The sequence below is a fragment of the Scyliorhinus torazame genome, chromosome 5, assembly GCF_047496885.1.
Source record: "Scyliorhinus torazame isolate Kashiwa2021f chromosome 5, sScyTor2.1, whole genome shotgun sequence".
Classification (NCBI taxonomy): domain Eukaryota; kingdom Metazoa; phylum Chordata; class Chondrichthyes; order Carcharhiniformes; family Scyliorhinidae; genus Scyliorhinus; species Scyliorhinus torazame.
Window position 1 is genome coordinate 137,568,212 of NC_092711.1, and position 20,406 is coordinate 137,588,617.

The window sequence follows — 20,406 nt, forward strand, 5'->3', positions numbered from 1 at the left end:
GGCAGAGGCGGGAATGGAGTCAGGATTGGGGACAAGAGGCGGGAATGGATGCAGAGTTGGGAATGGGAACGGATTTGGAAACGAGGATGGGGACGCAGTCAGGGACGGAGCCAATTACTGGGAGTGAATGGGTGTGGAAATCATTGCTCGCTGCCTTTTTTTTCAGTCAGCCCATCCTTTGAAGCAATGGACTGGATCCACTGTAACAAATGCTATCAGAAACCAGCCAGAAATGTCCACTTCAGCATCTCCAGCTGCAAGCACATCGTCTGTCACAAGTGCATCGAGCAAAGTAAGGATGGGTGAACATAGAACATTACAGCGCAGTACAGGCCCTTCAGCCCTCGATGTTGTGCCGACCTGTGAAATCACTCTAAAGCCCATTTACACTATTCCCTTATCGTCCATATGTCTATCCAATGACCATTTGAATACCCTTAGTGTTGGCGAGTCCACTATTGTTGCAGGCAGGGCATTCCACGCCCTTACTACTCTCTGAGTAAAGAACCTACCTCTGACGTCTGTCTTATATCTATCTCCCCTCAATTTAAAGCTATGTCCCCTCGTGCTAGACATCACCATCCGAGGAAAAAGGCTCTCACTGTCCACCCTATCCAATCCTCTGATCATCTTGTATGCCTCAATTAAGTCACCTCTTAACCTTCTACTCTAACGAAAACAGCCTCAAGTCCCTCAGCCTTTCCTCATAAGATCTTCCCTCCACACCAGGCAACATTCTGGTAAATCTCTGCACCCTTTCCAATGCTTCCACATCCTATAATGCGGTGACCAGAATTGCACGCAATACTCTAAATGCGGCCGCACCAGAGTTTTGTACAGCTGCAACATGACCTCATGGCTCCGAAACTCAATCCCTCTACCAATAAAAGCTAACACACCGTACGCCTTCTTAACAACCCTCTCAACCTGAGTGGCAACTTTCAGGGATCTATGTACATGGACACCGAGATCTCTCTGCTCATCCACACTGCCAAGAATCTTACCATTAGCCCAGTACTCGGTCTTCCTGTTATTCCTTCCAAAATGAATCACCTCACACTTTTCTGCATTAAACTCCATTTGCCACCTCTCAGCCCAGCGATGCTGCTTATCTATGTCCCTCTGTAACTTGTAACATCCTTCCGCACTGTCCACAACTCCACCGACTTTAGTGTCATCTGCAAATTTACTCACCCATCCTTCTACGCCCTCCTCCAGGTCATTTATAAAAATGACAAACAGCAGTGGCCCCAAAACAGATCCTTGTGGTACACCACTAGTAACTGGACTCCAGTCTGAACACTTCCCATCAACCACCACCCTTTGTCTTCTTCCAGCTAGCCAATTTCTCATCCAAACTGCTAAATCTCCCTGAATCCCATGCTTCCGTATTTTCTGCAGTAGCCTACCATGGGGAACCTTATCAAACGCTTTACTGAAATCCATATACACCCCATCAACTGCTTTACCCTCATCCACCTGTTTGGTCACCTTCTCAAAGAACTCTATAAGCTTTGTGAGGCACGACCTACCCTTCACGAAACCGTGTTGACTATGTCTAATCAAATTATTCCTTTCCAGATGATTATACACCCTGGGCGTCATTCTCCGACCCCCCCGCCGGGTCGGAGAATGGCCGTTGGCCGCCGTGAATCCCGCCCCCGCCGAAGTCTCCGGTACCGGAGATTGGGCGGGGGCGGGAATCGGGCCGCGCCGGTTGGCGGGACCCCCCGCTGGATTCTCCGGCCCGGATGGGCCGAAGTCCCGCCCAGAAATTGCCTGTCCCGCCGGCCTAAATCAAACCTGGTATTTACCGGCGGCGTGGGCGGGTTCCGGGGTCCTGGGGGGGGGCACGGGGCGATCTGACCCCGGGGGGTGCCCCCACGGTGGCCTGGCCCGCGATCGGGGCCCACCGATCCGCGGGCGGGCCTGTGCCGTGGGGGCACTCTTTCCCTTCCGCCTCCGCCACGGCCTCCACCATGGCGGAGGCGGAAGAGACTCTCCCCACTGCGCATGCGCGGGAAACTGACAGCGGCCGCTGATGCTCCCGCGCATGTGCCGCATTTCCGCGCCAGCTGGCGGGGCAACAAACGCCATTTCCGCCAGCTGGCGGGGCGGAAATCCCTCCGGCGTCGGCCTAGCCCCTCAATGTTGGGGCTAGGCCGCCAAAGATGCGGAGCATTCCGCACCTTTGGGCTGGCGCGATGCCCGTCTGATTGGCGCCGTCTTTGGCGCCAGTCGGCGGACATCCCGCCGTTGGGGGAGAATTTTGCCCCTTATCTCTTATAAACCTTTCCAAGATTTTGCCCACAACAGAAGTAAGGCTCACTGGTCTATAGTTACCGGGGTTATCTCTACTCCCCTTCTTGAACAAGGGGACAACATTTGCTATCCTCCAGTCTTCTGGCACTATTCCTGTTGACAAAGATGACTTAAAGATCAAAGCCAAAGGCTCAGCAATCTCCTCGCTAGCTTCCCAAAGAATCCTAGGATAAATCCCATCCGGCCCTGGGGACTTAACTATTTTCACCCTTTCCAGAATTGTTAACACCTCCTCCTTATGAACCTCAAGCCCTTCTAGTCTAGTAGCCTGAATCTCAGTATTCTCCTCGACAACATTGTCTTTTTCCTGTGTGAATACTGATGAAAAATATTCATTTAGCACCTCTCCTATCTCCTCGGACTCCAAGCACGACTTCCCACTACTGTCCTTGACTGGCCCTACTCTTACCCTAGTCATTCTTTTATTCCTGACATATCTATAGAAAGCTTTAGGGTTATCCTTGATCCTACCTGCCAAAGACTTCTCATGTCCCCTCCTGGCTCTTCTTAGCTCTCTCTTTAGGTCCTTCCTAGCTAACTTGTAACTCTCGAGCGCCCTTACTGAACCTTCATGTCTCATCTTTACATAAGCCTCCTTCTTCCTCTTTTCAAGTGTTTTGACTGCCTTAGTAAACCATGGTTCCCTTGCTCGACCACTTCCTCCATGCCTGACAGGTACGTACTTATCAAGGACACGCAGTAGCTGTTCCTTGATCAAGCTCCACATTTCCATTGTGACCATCCCCTGCAGTTTTCCTCTCCATCCGATGCATCCTAAGTCTTGCCTTATCGCATCATAATTGCCTTTCCCCCATATATAACTCTTGCCCTGCGGTATACACCTATCCCTTTCCATCACTAAAGTAAACGTAATCGAATTGTGGTCACTATCACCAAAGTGCTCACCTACCTCCAAATCTAACACCTGTCCTGGTTCATTACCCAATACCAAATCCAATATGGCCTCGCCTCTCGTTGGCCTATCTACATACTGTGTCAGGAAACTCTCCTGCACACATTGGACAAAAACGGACCCATCTAAAGTACTCGAACCAGAGCGTTTCCAGTCAATATTTGGAAAGTTAAAGTCCCCCATAACAACTACCCTGTTGCTTTCGCTCCTGTCCAGAATCATCTTTGCAATCCTTTCCTCTACATCTCTGGAACTTTTCGGAGGCCAATAGAAAACCCCTAACAACCTTCCCTGAGCTTACTGAAATATCTAAATCCCGGCACCTGCAACAACCATTCCTGTCCCTGCTCTATCCGTGTCTCCGAAATGGCCACAACATCGAAGTCCCAGGTACCAACCCATGCCGCAAGTTCACCAACCTTATTCCGGATGCTCCTGGCATTGAAGAAGACACACTTTAAACCACCTTCCTGCCTGCCGTTACACTCCTGCAACTTTAAAACCTTACTCATGACCTCACTACTCTCAACCTCCTGTATACTGGAGCTACAATTCATGTTCCCAAGCCCCTGCTGAACTAGTTTAAACCCTCCCGAAGAGCATTAGCAAATTTCCCCCCCAGGATATTGGTACCCCTCTGGTCCAGGTGTAGACCATCCCGTTTGTAGAGGTCCCACCGACCCCAGAATGAGCCCCAGTTATCCAGAAATCTGAAACCCTCCCTCCTGCACCATCCCTGTAGCCACGCGTTCAACTCCTCTCTTTCCCTATTCCTCATCTCGCTATCACGTGGCACGGGTAACAACCCAGAGATAATAACTCTGTTTGTCCTAGATCTATGTTTCCACCCTAGCTCCCTGAATTCCTGCCTTACATCCCTATCCCTTTTCCTACCTATGTCGTTGGTACCTATGTGGACCACGACATGGGGCTGCTCCCCCTCCCCCTTAAGGATCCCGAAAACACGATCCGAGACATCACGGACCCTGGCACCTGGGAGGCAACACACCAACCGCGAGTCTCTCTCGTTCCCACAGAATCTCCTATCCCCCTAACTATGGAGTCTCCAATGACTAATGCTCTACTCCTCTCCCCCCTTCCCTTCTGAGCAACAGGGACAGACTCTGTGCCAGAGACCTGCACCCCATGGCTTACCCGTGGTAAGTTCCCCCCCCCCCCCCAACAGTATCCAAAGCGGTATACTTGTTACTAAGGGGAACGACCACAGAGAATCCCTGTACTGACTGCTTCCTCCCAGCCCCTCTCACCGTCACCCATCTATCTTTATTCTTCGGAGTAACTACATCCCTGAAGCTTCAGGGTGAAGGATAACGCTGCCCGTTAGGGGGCCAGCAGGAACTGTGAACGTCAGGTAGAAGCGGAGGCTCCTGCCAATCTGAGCGTCACCTGCACTCTGTAGTCCAGTGGCCATCCACAGTCTGTTCGCCAGTCCGATTATGAATTGCCTCTCATGGACGTAGTGCTAATGGGTGTTTACACTTTATCGGATAAAGGACAGGTTTGATCCAAGTTGCGCAATGCTCCCCTGAGGAGATTATAAGTTTGCTTGTAAAATAGCGCACTGAAAGACGGACCCCCAGTATGTGGGTTTAAAAAAATCCATTTACAGGCGTCTCTGGCTATCCCCCAGCATTTGTTGCCCGTCCCTAATTGCCCTCAAGAAGGTTGTGGGTAAGTCTTCTTGAATCGGCTGCAGTCCCTGTGTGGTGTGGGTAACACCCACAGTGCTGTCAGGGAGGGAGGCCCAGGATTGTGACCCAGCGACAGTGAAGGAACGGCCGATATATTTCCCAGTCGGGATGGTGAGTGTGGGGCTCGGAGGGGAACTTGCAAGTGGTGGAGTTCCCCATGTGTCTGCTGCCCCATGACCTTCTAGATCAGCCATTTTCAAACCCAGGGTCACAACCCGCGGGTGGGTTGTGGGCAGGTGTCGGGAGGGCCGCGGAGCCATGCGTCGTGGCATTCCCAATCACAGGGCCATGTGCCGCAGCATTCCTGATCGCGGGGCCATGCGTTGTGGCATTCCCGATTGCAGACATAGTACCCAATGGTGCGACCAGCTTTCAGAATGCCGGCTGTTCCGGGCGAGCGTGCTCCGTCAGCAGTGCGCAGGCCCGGAGCCCAACGGGGCAGAACGCCTCCTCCTGACATCGTGCTGACCCAGGAGCAAATTCTTTTTTAAATAGCTGGAGTCTTCCTGCTTGGAGCAGTGGCAGAGAATAGGTCACATTGATGTCACGTGTTCTGGGTGTGAGAGAAATTCCTCCATTTTGTAGCTGCCAGCAGTGCTGGTGTGAACTCCTGGGCCTCTGGTGAACAACCCATGAAGCAGAAGCTGAAAACAGGAACAAAGCAGCATAAAGATGATTACTTGAGGTATGGGTTTATTAATTGTGTCACCGCAAATGAGGATTCCAAGTTCATGTGTGTTATATGCAGGGAAGTACTGGCAAATGAAAGTTTAAAACCCTCAAAACTTCAAAGACATTTGAAGACTAAACATGGCGAGTTCGAGGACAAACCTCTTTATTTTTTTCAACGGATGCAGTGAGATCTTAAATCATCAGCTGGTCATTATCAGAAATGTAGCATTGAATAACAAAGCAAGTGAGATCGTGAGGAACCGAGCAGGCTCACCTGTCACATTAAAGGTAAGGGAAAATGGGTTGCAAAGTTCGGGCCATGTGGGTCGCGACGGTTCGCCGTCGCGGGCCCCACACGTCGCCCAGCGCGGGTCAAGAAGGTCAGCCTGTGTGTCCTGAAGGATGGCCGATTGGTTAAAATGGGTCCCAGGCAAAAAAGTTTGAAAACCAGTGTTCTAGATGGTAGAGATTGTGGGTTTCGAAGGTGCTGCCGAAGGAGCCTGGGTGAGTCAATGTGGTGCATCTTGTCGATGGTACACACGCTGCTGTCACTGTGCGTCAGTGGTGGAGGGAGTGAATGTTTGTGGATGGGGTGCCGATCAAAGCGGGGCTGCTTTGTCCTGGGTGGTGTCGAGCTTCTCGAGTGTTGTCAGAGCTGCACTCATCCAGGCAAGTGGAGAGTATCCCCATCACTCTCCCGACTTGGTACAATCTGTGGGTGTGTGAGCAATGAATGGAAATGGATGTGTTACGGACGGGGTGGGGGCATTTAATTTAAACAGCACTAATTTCTCCTCTCACCGCCCACTTGTCAACAGAAAGCTGTATTTGATTTGCCTGCACTGCAAACCTGGGCTGGGAGCTCCTCTCTCAGAGACTGCTGCTTGTCGGATGGTGAGCAGCAGACTTGCGGCTCCACTAGGCAATATTGATGACTTCACCAGCCAGAGGTCCATGTCACGTGACCCCCACACCTCTCTACATTGGCTTTGACGGAAGGGTGTCGTATTCCTGGTCTGAATCCTCCGGGATTGTTAAAAGTCCCAGCCGTTGAAGAGGAAGTGGGAGGAAGAGCTGGGAAGGGAGTTGGAAGTCGGGTTATGGGAGAAGGCCCTGAGGAGAGTCAATGCATCCTCGTTGTGTGCCAAGCTCAGCCTGATCCAGTTCAAGGTGGTCCACAGGGCTCATATGACTGCGGCCCGGATGAGTAGGTTTTTTGAGGAGGTGGAGGACCGGTGTGGGCAAAGTCCTGCGAATCATGTGCACATGTTTTGGGCGTGTCAGAGGCTGAGGGGATTTTGGCAGGGATTTTCAGATGTCATGTCAGAGATCCTGGAAGGGAGGGTAACATGATGGCAATATGTGGAGTGTTGGAAAATCCGGGAGCCCGGGGAGGTGAGGGTAAGGGGGGAGAGGCCAGCATTTTGGCCTTTGCCTCCCTGGTGTGGCCCGGAGACAGATTCTGTTGGGATGGAGGGACTCGGAGTCTCCAAAGTCGGGTGTTTGGGTCAGTGACATGGCAGGGTTTCTTAAGCTAGAGAAAATTAAGTTCGCCTTTACAGGGGTTCGCTCGGAGGTGGCAGCCGTTCATCGACTTCTTCAAGGAAAATTGACCGTTGGGGGGGGGGGGGGGGGGGGGGGGTGGGGGGGGGTGGAGGTATGGAAGTGAAGAATAAGGGCAGAGAATCTAATGTATTAGTAGTTAAGGTTTAGGGATGGGGGACTTGGGTTTGTTATTGCAGGGCTCTTGCGTGTATTGGATCTCTCTGTTTAAAATGTTAAATATGTTAAAATTATAAATGCCTCAATAAAATATTATCTTAAAAAAAGTCCCAACTGTTAATAATTGAAGAGAGGGTGGGCGTGGGACTTTGTCCTAGCAGACAAGTCAACTCCAGTTGGGCAGCCAGGGTTATGACATGCAAATGACCTTTGTATGGCTCCCTTTGAATTTGGTCTGTGCGGGCCCAAGGGGTGGAGGGACAGGGTGGTGGTAGTTGGAGGGGGAGGGGAGGTTAGTGTCTCTTGTGGGATAACAAGGTGCAAGCTTCTTCAATGCTGCCAGGGGTCAAAGGTCACATAGGTTCAGCCAATTCAAATGGTCTTTGTCCAGTATTTAAAATGTTAGAAATAGCCATGAGGATTCTATATATATTTTGTTTAAAAAATACAGGGTGAGGTCTTAGATCCCCTCCAGATGTATTAACATGTGCCCGTCTGTCTCTCTCTGCCTCTCTCTCTCGCTCTGGTTCTTTTTCACAGATAAATGCAGCATCTGCGGAACAGCCTGCAAACACTTGGCACTGACAGACAAAGTAAGCACCACTGACCTACTTTCCATTACTATTCCTGCTTGATTTGCCAGGGTAGGCGGCGGCAGCAGTGGAATGGTGGGAGTTGAAGTCCAGGGCATTGTCTAAAATTTAGAGCCAGACCTTTAGGTCCTGAAATTGGTTCAAAGGTTGCTGGAGGTTTGGAGATTCCCCTCCATGGCGCCTCGAATCAATTGTTCATTTTAAATCCAGAGACTGATAGATTTTTTTTTCTTAAAATAAGGCGATAGGAGGCAAAAGGAAAGGATGTGTGGAGTTTGGGGATTGCAGATAAACTGTGATCACACTTTGTGTAACACTGGGTTTATTCCAGTGAGCAGTGCGTGTGTGTAACGGTGAAGTGTGTGAACACACTGGGTGTGTTCAGTGAGCGGTTTGTGTGTGTGTAAAACAGTGTGTTATGCTGGGTGACGACACCCTGGACTAGCGCGCGGTTAATCCCAGCTTCACTTGACAGGGAGTCACGACACAAGTGAAATTAGACATTATTTTAAAATACCCGAGGTCCTTGGCTGAACCCATTAAATTGCACTCACCAGGTTTGTAACTTTAACACGAATAACCTTTTATTATGTACAGTATTATAATTTGACTGACAGAAAAATGTAACTGATAACCTAATACCCCCACTCTCTGCATACTCACACATACACACAGACAAACAGCATAGAGGAGAAAGGGTGTCTGAAAGGCAAGGAAAAAATGAATTAAATAACAAGAATAAAAGATCTTTGATGCACTGGGGTGACTTCTAGGTAGTGTCTTTGTGATGTTCAGCTTTTGTTTCAGCACTTCTTCCTTCTAGGGCTTGAGGTGGTTTTCTCAGGGACAGTTGTCTACCTTCTCTAGATTTAGGATCATTTCAAATTTTCAGGCACTCACCGGTTTTAGAACAATAAAGAAGTTCTTTACTTCAGCAGAGAGAGAAAGAGAGACTGCCCCTTTCACGTCCAAGGTCCAAATACTTCTGCCCAGTTCTCTTAAAAAGCATCACGCAGGAACCAATCACTGACTGTTGTAAGATAGAACACTGCCCCTGGCCAACCCATTGATTGCAAGCCAACCAATCAAACTGACTTCCTCCAAAGCTGCTTCCTAAGAGTCACTCAGCCCGAACGAGTCTGTTTCCTTCTTTCCAAAAATCTAAATCTAGGAACACACTGTCCTGACAAGCAGGCTGCCTCAGCTCGAGTCCTCTGCTTAAAGGCACATTCTGATTATGGCTCCACGGACCAAAAATAATAAAAAGAAAGAAAATGGGAATCAAGGAAATAAACAGGAAGGACTCTTACAACTAGATGTATTATAGTGAGCAGTGTGTGTGTAACAGTGAAATGCATATTGCACTGGGTGTGTTACAGTGAGCTGTGTCTGTGTTACAGTGAATGTGAGGGAGGGCATGTGTGGTGACAGCTACACTTGAATTGACGACTGGTGTATTTTCAGTAGTCCCTGCACTCGGGTGAGCTCGGGTGTCCACAGTGCGTTGGATAACGCCCGCCCGCCCCCTCCCCCTCCGGGCCCCATCCGCAACAACCATCAGCACGTCTAGTACACAGGATGGAGGAGGTTGGAGGGTAGGGCTTGGGTAATGTGGTCAAAACCTGCAGACGCAAAGATGAACCTTTCTACTCTTTTCTAGATGGCAAACTACGAAAAGATGTACTTCAAAAAGCCATCGGATATTTGCAGGAGGTACCTGGAGCATGTTGCACAGGTCGGTGTCAACATCAGGGGTTAATACCCGCACAGCATCACACACACACTGGAAATGCTCAGCAGGTCAAGGCAGAGTCCGGGAAGAGAAAGAGTTTTTTTTGCTGAAGTTGGAGGAGTTATTAATTTTTGCACAGTTACAGGGGCCGGGAAAGTTGGGAGAGGAGAAAGAACAAAGCACAAAGTAGTGATAGGACCTAAAGCAGGAGTAAGTGAATGATGATGGGAATGATGGCACAAAAAAGGTGGGCCTAGATGATCTGTAAAAGGCAAGAGGCAAGCCATTACAGAGCACCTCTGTCCAAGAAAAATGAGAGCACTGGTGTTCGTCTGAAATCTTTCAACTTAAAAATTTTTTTTTTAGAATACCCAATTCATTTTTTCCAATTAAGGGGCGGTTTAGCGTGGCCAATCCACCTAGCCTGCACACCTATGGGTTGTGCGGGCGAAACCCACACAAACACGGGGAGAATGTGCAAACTCCACACGGACAGTGACCCAGAGCCGGGATCAAACCTGGGACCTCAGCGCCGTGAGGCAGCAGGGCTAACCCACTGTGCAACCGTGCTGCCCATGAAATCTTTCAACTTGGTGTTGAGTTGCGAAGGTTGTAAAGCGCCCAACTGACATTTCCTCAGGTTTTGGTCTGCTTATTTGAGGAGGGATGTAGTTGTTTTAGAGGCAGTTCAGAGGGGGTTCCGGAGATTCATTCCTGATATGAAGGGAGATTGCGTAGTTTAGACCTATACTCTCTTGAGTTTAGAAGAATGAGAGGAAATCTAATTGAGGTACATAAAATGATAAAAGAGAATTGACAGAGTACACTTAGAGCGGATGCTTCCTCTTGCGGGGCAATCTAGGACGAGAGGCCATAGTTTTAGGATAAGGGGTAGTAGATTTAAAACAGAGATGAGGAACAGTCACCTCTCTCAAAGGGTCATGAATCTCTGGAATTCACTCCCCCAGAGTGGGGTGAATGCCAGGACATTGAGTGAATTTAAGGAGGTGATAGATTTTTAATTAGTAACGAGTTGAAGGATTATGGAGAACAGACAGGAAAGTGGAGTGGAGGCTGAGAGGAGATCAGCCATGATCGTATTGGTTGGCGAAGAGGGCTCGAGGAGCTGAATTGCAAACTCTTGCTCCTTCATGGAATCCCTAAGGGACACAAGGAGGACATTCAGCCCATTGAGTCTGCACCAACCCTTCAAAAGAGCACCCTACCTAGGCCCAATTCCTGCTCTAGCCGTGTATCCCCACCAACCTTTGGACACGAAGGGTAATTTAGCATGGCCAATCCACCGAACCTGCAGACCTTTGGACTTTGGGAGGATACCGGAGCACCCGGAGGAAACTCACGCAGACACGGGGAGAACGTGCAGTCTCCACACACAGTCACCTGAGGTCGGAATCAAACCTGGATCCCTGGTGCTGTGAAGCAGCAGTGCCATCCATTGTGCCACCTTGCCACCCCTGTGCCACCCCTTGTTCTTACATTCACCAGGATATGGATGTCGCTGGCCAGGCCCAGTATGGCCCATCTCTAATTGCCCATCAAGAAGGTAGTGGGCTTCTTGAACCCGCTACAATCCCTGCGTGGCATAGGTAACACCCACAATTCTGTCAGGGAGGGAGTTCCAGGATTTTCACCCAGCGACAGTGAAGGAACGGCCGATATATTTCCCAGTCAGGATGGTGAGTGTGGGGCTCAGAGGGGAACTTGCAGGTGGTGGAGTTCCCCATGTGTCTGCTGCCCCTTGTCCTTCTAGATGGGAGAGGTGGTGAGTTTGGAAGGTGCTGTCGAAGGAGCCTTGGTGAGTCGCTGCGGTGCATCTTGTAGATGGTACACACGCTGCTGCCGCTGTGTGTCGGTGGTGGAGGGAGTGAATGTTTGTGGATGGGGTGCCGATCAAAGCGGGGCTGCTTTGTCCTGGATGGTGTCGAGCTTCTCGAGTGTTGTCGGAGCCGCACTCACCCAGGCAAGTGGAGAGTATCCCATCACACTCCTGACTTGTGTCTTGTAGATGGTGGACAGGCTTTGGGGAGTCAGGAAGTGAGTTACACCTCACACGGTTCCCAGCCTTTGAACTGCTCTGGTAGCCACAGCATTTATATGGCTGGCCCCATTCAGTTTCTGGTCAATGGTAACCCCCAGGATGTTGATAATGGGAGATTCAGCGATGGTTATGCCATTGAATGTCATGGGGAAATTGTTAGATTTTATGTTGTAGGAGATGGGCATTGCTTGGCACTTGTATGGCATGAATGTTACTGGCCACTTGCCAGCCCCAAGCCTGGATATTGTCCTGGTCTTTCTGCATTTGGACATGGACTGCTTCATTAACTGAGGAGTCGCAAATGGTGCAATCATCAGCGAACATCCTCACTTCTGACCTTATGTTGGCAGGAAGATCATTGATGAAGATGGTTGGGCCTAGGGCACTACCCTGAGGAACTCCTGCAGTGATGTCTCGGGACTGAGATGACTGACCCCCAACCACCGCAACCCTCTTCCTTTATGCCAGGTATGACTCCCAACCAGAGGAGGGCTTTCCCCCTGATTCCCATTGACTCCAGTTTTGCGAGGGCACCTTGATGCCATTCTCGGCCAAATGCTGTCTTGATATCAAGGCTGCTCACACTGCCCTCCCCTCTGGAGTTCAGCTCTTTTGTCTATGTTTGAACCAAAGCTGTGATGAGGTCAGGAGCTGAGTGACTCTGATGGAACCCAAACTGAGCGTCAGCGAGCAGGTTATTGCTGAGTAAGTGCTGTTTGATAGCACTGTTGATGACACTTTCCATTACTTTGCTAATGATCGAGAATAGAGTGATGGGGCTGTAATTGGCTGGATTGGATTTGTCCTGCTTTTCGAGGACAGGAAATACCTTGGAAATTTTCCACATTGCCGAGTAGATGCCAGTGGGGTTGGGCCTCGGTAGAGTGGTCTTTCGATGGGTCAGTGCAGACTTGATGGGCTAAGTGGCCTCCTTTTGAACTGTGGGGATTCTATGATACTCTGAGGAACTCCTGCAGTGACGTCCTGGAGCTGAGATGATTGGATTTGTTTATTGTCACGTGTACCGAGGTACAATAAAAAGAATTGTTCTCCGTACAGTCCAGACAGATCATTCCATACAATTTTAATGAGGTATTTTTGGCATTACAAACAACAACAGTATAAAAACAGTGTATAAAGAACCATAAACATAGTGCAAACACCGACACCCATCCCTCCAAGACCCGCCTATTTAACCCCTACTCTACGCTACCCTAGCCCCCCCCCCCCCCCCCCCCCCCCCCCCCCCCCGCACCTTGCTGACGATTAATTCTACGCAAAGACTCGATGAATGGTTGTCACCTCCTGGCGAACCCTGACACCGACCCTCTCAAGGCGAACTTAATCTTCTCCAGTCCGAGAAAACTCGCCATGTCGGTTAACCAGGCCTCCGACTTCGGGGGCTTTGAGTCCCTCCAAGCTAATAATATCCTTCTCCGGGCTACCAGGGAGGCAAAGGCCAGAACATCTGCCTCTTTCTCCTCCTGGACTCCAGGATCTTCCAACACCCCAAAAATCAACACCTCTGGACTCATTGCGACCCTTGTTTTCAATACTCTGGACATGGTGGCCGCAAACCCCTGCCAATATCCCCTAAGTTTTGGACACCCCAGAACATTTGGACATGGTTTGTTGGTCCGCCCGCCCATTTTACACACCTGTCTTCCACCCCAAAGAACCTACTCATCCGGGCCACTGTCATATGGGCCCGGTGTACCACCTTGCATTGGTTCAAGCTGAGCCTTGCACATGTAACGGTCGTGTTAACTCTGCCCAACGCGTCCGCCCATAAGCCGTCCTCCATCTCTCCCCCAAGCTCCTCCTCCCACTTACGCTTCAGCTCCTCGGTCTGCGTCTCCTCCGCCCCTATTAGTTCTTTGTAGATGTCCGAGACGCTCCCCTCTCCCACCCATCCCCTACACACTACCCTATCCTGGATCCCCCTTAGTGACAGGAGTGGGAAGGATTATACCTGCATGCGCAGAAAGTCCCGCACCTGTAAATATCTGGGGCGAAATTCTCCAGAAACAGCGCGATGTCCGCCGACTGGCGCCCAAAACGGCGCAAATCAGTCGGGCATCGTGCCGCCCCAAAGTTGCGGAATGCTCCGCATCTTTGGGGGCCGAGCCCCAACCTTGAGGGGCTAGGCCCGCGCCGGACGCATTTCCGCCCCGCCAGCTGGCGGAAAAGGCCATTGGTGCCCCGCCAGCTGGCGCGGAAATGACATCTCCGGGCGGCGCATGCGCGGGAGCGTCAGCGGCCGCTGACGGCATTCCCGCGCATGCGCAGTGGAGAGAATCTCTTCCACCTCCGCCATGGTGGAGACCGTGGCGAAGGCAGAAGGGAAAGAGTGCCCCCACGGCACAGGCCCGCCTGCGGATCGGTGGGCCCCGATCGTGGGCCAGGCCACCGTGGGGGCACCCCCCGGGGCCAGATCACCCCGCGCCCCCCCAGGACCCCAGAGCCCGCCCGCGCCGCCTTGTCCCGCCGGTAAGGTAGGTGGTTTAATCTACGCCGGCGGGACAGGCATTTTAGCGGCGGAACTTCGGCCCATCCGGGCCGGAGAATCGCGGGGGGTGGCCCGCCAACCGGCGCGCCGTGATTCCCGCCCCCCGCCGAATATCCAGTGGTGGAGAATTCGGCAACTGGCGGAGGCGGGATTCATGCCAGCCCCCGGCGATTCTCCGACCCGGTGGGAGGTCGGAGAATCTCGCCCTTGAAGTCATTCCCGCTTGCCAACCCAAACTTCTCCTCCAGCGCCCTTATGCTAGGGAAGCTCCCTTCCAGGAACAGGCCCCCCATCCTCTCAATTCCCGCCCTTCGCCATACTCGAAACCCCCCATCCAGGCTCCCTGGGGCAAACCGGTGGTTGTCACATATTAATGGCCAAACCGATGCTCCCACTGCTCCAGCGCACCTCCTCCACTGACCCCAGATTCTCAGGGCCGCCACCACCACGGGGCTGGTAGAATATCTCGCCGGCGGGAACGGCAGAGGTGCCGTTATCAATGCCCCCAAGCTGGTGCCCCTACATGAAGCTGCTTCCATCCGTTCCCAAGCCAACCCCTCCCCCACCACCCACTTCCTTATGTCAATATTGCCCACCCTGTAGTAATTACTGAAGTTTGGCAGGGCAAGACCCCCCTCCCCCCGATTCCTCTCGAACATCGCCTTCTTCACCCGCCCAGACAAAGCCCAAAATGATTTTGTTAATCCTCTTAAAAAAGGAACGCGGGATGAAAATTTGGAGGCATTGGAATACAAATAAAAATCTTGGTAGGAACATCATCTTAACCATCTGCACCCTCCCAGCCAGCGACAGCAGTAGCGCATCCCATCTCCGGAACTCGCCCCTCATCTGCTCGACCAACCGGGACAAGGTCAACTTGTGTAACCGGCCCCAGTCGTGCGCCACTTGTATCGCCACCAGCCCCTTCCAACCCCTTGAAGCTCTCAGAGCAGTTGCCAGCGGCTCTTTAGCTAATGCAAACAGCAGTGGGGAGAGGGGGCATCCCTGTCTTGTCCCCTGGTGCAGTCTAAAATAGTCCGAGGTCGTCCTATTCGTCCTTACACTGGCCTCTGGGGCCTGGTACAACAGCTTAACCCAGTCGATAAAGCCCCTACCGAACCCAAACCGTCCCAGCACCTCCCATAGATAGTCCCACTCCACCCGGTCAAACGCCCTCTCCGCATCCATGGCTACCACTACCTCAACCTCCCTACTCTCTGGGGGCATCATAATCACGTTGAGCAGCTTTCTTATATTGGCCACCAACTGCCTGCCCTTGACAAACCCGGTTTGATCCTCCATAATCACATCCGGCACACAGTCTTTAATCCTGGAGGCCAAAACTTTGGTCAGCAGCTTTGCGTCCACGTTAAGCAGTGAGATCGGCCTATAAGACCCACAAAGCTCCGGGTTCTTGTCCCCCTTCAATATTAACAAAATAGTGGCCTGTGACATCGTCGGGGGCAGCACCCCTCTGTCCCTCGCCTCATTGAAAACCTTGACCAGCAACGGCCCTAATATCCCCGAGAACCTCTTGTAGAATGCCACCGGATACCCGTCCGCTCCTGGGGCTTTACCTGACTGCATTGCCTTCAAGCCCTCAGCTATTTCTTCGGCCCTGATCGGGGCCCATGGCCCATCCACCAGCTCCCTGCCCACACTTGGGAAGATCAGTCCGTCCAAAAAGCGTCTCATCCCTTCGGGCCCCGTGGGGGGTTCCAAGCGAAGAGTCTGCTGTAAAAGTACCTGAACGCCCTATTTAGCCCAGCCAAGTCCCCTACCAAGTTCCCATCCCCATCAACCACCTTTTCTATTTCCCTGGCCGCCTCCCTCTTCCTAAGCTGCTGTGCCAGCATTCTGCTGGCCTTCTCCCCGTGTTCATAAAACGCCCCCCTCGCCTTTCTCAGCTGCTCCACCGCTCTCCCTGTGGACAGCACCCCGAACTCAGCCTGCAACCTCCGACGTTCCCTTAACAGCTCCACCCCCGGGGTCGCCACATACCTCCTATCTATCTGTAGGATCTCCTTAGCCAGTCGGTCCGTCTCTGCCCTATCCGTCCTGTCCCTATGAGCCCGGATCGAAATCAGCTCCCCTCTCACCACTGCTTTCAGCGCCTCCCAGACCACCGCTGCTGAGATTTCCCCCGTGTCGTTAACCTGCAGGTAGTTCTGCATGCACTTCCTCACCCTCTCGCACACCGCCTCGTCCGCCAACAAACCCACGTCCAATCTCCATTGCGGGCGCTGGAGGCTCTCCTCACTAATCTGCAGTTGCACCCAATGTGGGGCATGATCCGAAATAGTGATGGCCGAATACCCCGTGTCCACCACCCCCGCCAGCAAATCTCTGCTCAAAATGAAAAAAATCAATCCGGGAGTAAACTTTATGCACATGCGAATAAAAAGAAAACTCCCTCCCCGTCGGCTGCCTAAACCTCCATGGGCTGATCCCCCCCATCTGCTCCATGAACCATTTCAGTTCCTTCGCCATTGCTGGCACCCTCCCCGTTTTCGAACACGACCGGCCCAGGCCGGGGTCGATGACCGTATTAAAATCCCCTCCCATCACCAACTTGTGCGAGCCCAGGTCAGATATCTTCCCCAGCACCCTCTTTATAAATTCTACATCGTCCCAGTTCGGCGCGTACACGTTGACCAAGACTACCTTCCTCCCCTCCAGCTTACCGCTCACCATGATGTAATCCCCTCCCCCCTCCCCCGTTCGAGACTATACTACCCACCTGGAATTGCACCCGCTTATTGATTTAAATCGCCATCCCTCTAGTCTTGGTGTCCAGCCCCGAGTGAAAGACCTGACTGACCCAACCCTTCCTTAGCCTAACTTGATCCGCTACTTTCAGGTGTGTCTCCTTCAGATGCGCAAACACACGTGCCCTCTTGAACGGCCCATTCAACCCTCTAACATTCCAGGTGATTAGCCTGGTTGGGGGGCACCGCGACCCCCCTCCCCCGAACAGCCATCCCCTTTCCTGGGCCCGCCCACAGCCAATGCGCCGCGTCTCCATCGGCCCGCCTCCTGGCAGCGCCCATCCCGACCTCTCTGTCCCAAAACCTAGGTCCCTCCCTCGTCAGCAGAGTAACTCACCCCCCTCACCCCCTAACAACACCACCTTGTAACCTAACCCCTGCCATATATTGAACATATACACACCCCCCACTGTGCTTCAGCAGACTAGCTCACCCAGCTAGCCTGGTGACCCTCGCCTCCGGCGCCAAGATGTCTCCCACCTATTGTTCCCTACTCCCCTCCTCCCTGCCTATCGAAACCACTTGCCTCATCAAACCGAGACCGAACAATCTCCCAATAACCATAGGAGACAACCCAAAACGAAAAACCTGCAAAGAACCCCTCCAATAGTGCAAATCAAAGTAATAAAAAGTAAAAAGCCCCCACCAGCCACCCCCACCAAAACACCAAAAACCCCTAGAAACCGAATAACTTTTACTTCCCCCACCTTCAACCAAACTCAAATACAGAAGAGAAACGACAATCAAAACATATACACATCACTCAGAAAAGTTACAGCTTGAAACCAAAAAGTTCTCAGTTCTGCGCCAGCCCCTTCTTCTTGGCAAAGTCCATCGCTTCTTCGGGCGACTCGAAATAATGGTGCTGGTCCTCGTGCGTAACCCAAAGACGTGCCGGGTAAAGCAGCCCAAATTTCACCTTCTTAAACAGGATCTCCTTCACTTGCTTGAAGCCTGCCCTCCTTCTGGCCACATCCACGCTCAGGTCCTGATAGACACGCAATAAGCTATTGTCCCATTTGCAGCTCAGCGTACGCTTGACCCACTGAAGAACACACTCCTTGTCCAGACATCTGTGGAACCGGACCACCATCGCCCTTAGGGGGGTCCCCCGGCCGTGGCTTCCTCGCCATCGCCCTGTGCGCCCTGTCCACCTCCAGTGGTCGGGGAAAAGCCCCCTCCCCCAGAAGCTTCTGAAACATACTCGTCACAAACGCGCCAGCATCAGCCCCCTCAGCCCCTTCCGGGAGACAATTCTTAAGTTCTGCCGGCGAGCTCTGTTCTCCAGATCTTCCACCTTCTCCAGCAGCCTCTTTTGCTGATCCTTCAGCATCCCCACCTCCAACTCAACCCCCGTTTGATGCTCCTCCTGGTCCACCAGCACTTTCTCCAACTTCTGAATCGTCCGATCCTGGGCATCCAGCCTGCGCTCCAGCCGATCGATCGACTCCTTTATCGGGTCAAGACAGTCCCGTTTCTGTCTGGCGAAGCCCTCCTGGATGACCTGCATCAGCTCCTCTGTCGATGGCTGGGCCGTCGCAGCAGGGGTCCGAACATCAGCTATGTTGTCTTCAGCTGCCACCTCCACCCAGCCCTTGCTTATTTTTTTATTTCTTCCTTTTCGGTCCCTTGGGGTTCTCTGTTCCATACACCACTGTGTGGATCCAGAGCCTAAACGTCTGCGCCTTCAAAGCCAAAACTCAAAACCACGAAAAAGTCGGGGGAAAAAGGTCCAAAAGTCCGGCCAGAGCGGGAGCCACCAAATGTGCGACTTACTTCCTCATAGCAACCACTGGAAGCAATCATGAAAAATATTTTTTTTAAATTTAGAGCATCCAATTATTTTTTTACAATTAAGGGGCAATTTAGCATGTCCAATCCACATACCCTGCACATCTTTGTGGTTGTGGGGGTGAGGCCACGCAGACAGGGGGAGAATGTGCAAGCTTCAGAGGGACAGTGACCCGGGGCTGGGATCGAACCCGGGTCCTCGGTGGGGTGAGGCAGCACTGCTATCCACTGCGCCATCGTGCCACCCATGAAAAACAAACAGAACATAAATACACAATGTAAAGACATAGACACAGGCATTGGTTGAAGCATACAGGAGGGCAGTGTGGTAATACCAGGTATTGCAGTACCTGAGAGGTGGATGACCATTGGCTAGACATAGGAGTCTACCATTGGCTAACGTACATAGCTCCGCCCTGAGAGGCGGGATATAAGAACCAATGCCGTCCCTGCAGCCTTCACTTTCTGTATTGAAGCAGCTGGGCACAGTTCTAGCTGATTAAAGCCTATTATGTGGAGATGCCGGCGTTGGACTGCGTGAGCACAGTACGAAGTCTTACAACACCAGGTTAAAGTCCAACAGGTTTGTTTCGATGTCACTAGCTTTCGGAGCGCTGCTCCTTCCTCAGGTGAATCACCTGAGGAAGGAGCAGCGCTCCGAAAGCTAGTGACATCGAAACAAACCTGTTGGACTTTAACCTGGTGTTGTAAGACTTCGTACTAAAGCCTATTAGTTATGACTCACCTTGTCTCGAGAGTAATTGATTGTGCATCAATTTAATCAGCTATTACTTCTGAAAGGATGGATCTCCGCATCAAGCCGGAGTGCCTTCAGCTCAGCCCCCACCCAGACAACTCCGCTGCTATTTTCAAGCATTGGCTGGCGTGTTTTTAAAAAATATATATTTTAATAAAGTTTTCAAACACAATTTTTCCACTTTACAAATCAACATAAGAGATAACACAATAGCTAATAAGTAACATTATTTAAATAAAATAGTGAACTAACAAAGTAACAAAAAATAGTGGCCCCCCCCCTCCTCTGGGCTGCTGCTGCTGACGATCTATTTTCCCTTAACGTTCCGCGAGATAGTCAAGGAACGGTTGCCACCGCCTGGAGAACCCCTGAGCCGATCCTGTTGATCCCCAAATTTCTTTCTCTGTCAGTCTGGCCTCAATAAAAGTTGAGATGGATTCGCACGTAAAAAGAAGTTATTTATTTAGCTTGCAAGCTTGATTCATTTCATAGAAATATAAGAGACATCCAGTTTCCTATATCCCAGAAAGCGAATGAACAAAGAAACAAAGGGATCTCTGCAAATCAATTCAAATGGTATCAAGTTTCACATACTCGACGGACATAGGTCAGCCTATGTCCCTCCTGACCTGTTCGATCTATTCTGATTGGCTCACTTCCAATCCCTTTCTCTGGCCCCTATCAATGCAGCATCACTCTCATAGACACACCTCTTCCTGCTTTTTCCATGCGGTCTCAAACCCCTTTGTCCCTAACTGCCAGAATCAAAGTGGCTTATTTCTACATTACATTAACTAGTATCTCTAAAGTAACTATTTTATATCACATTCGTCAATCCTCTCAACGCAAACTTCAT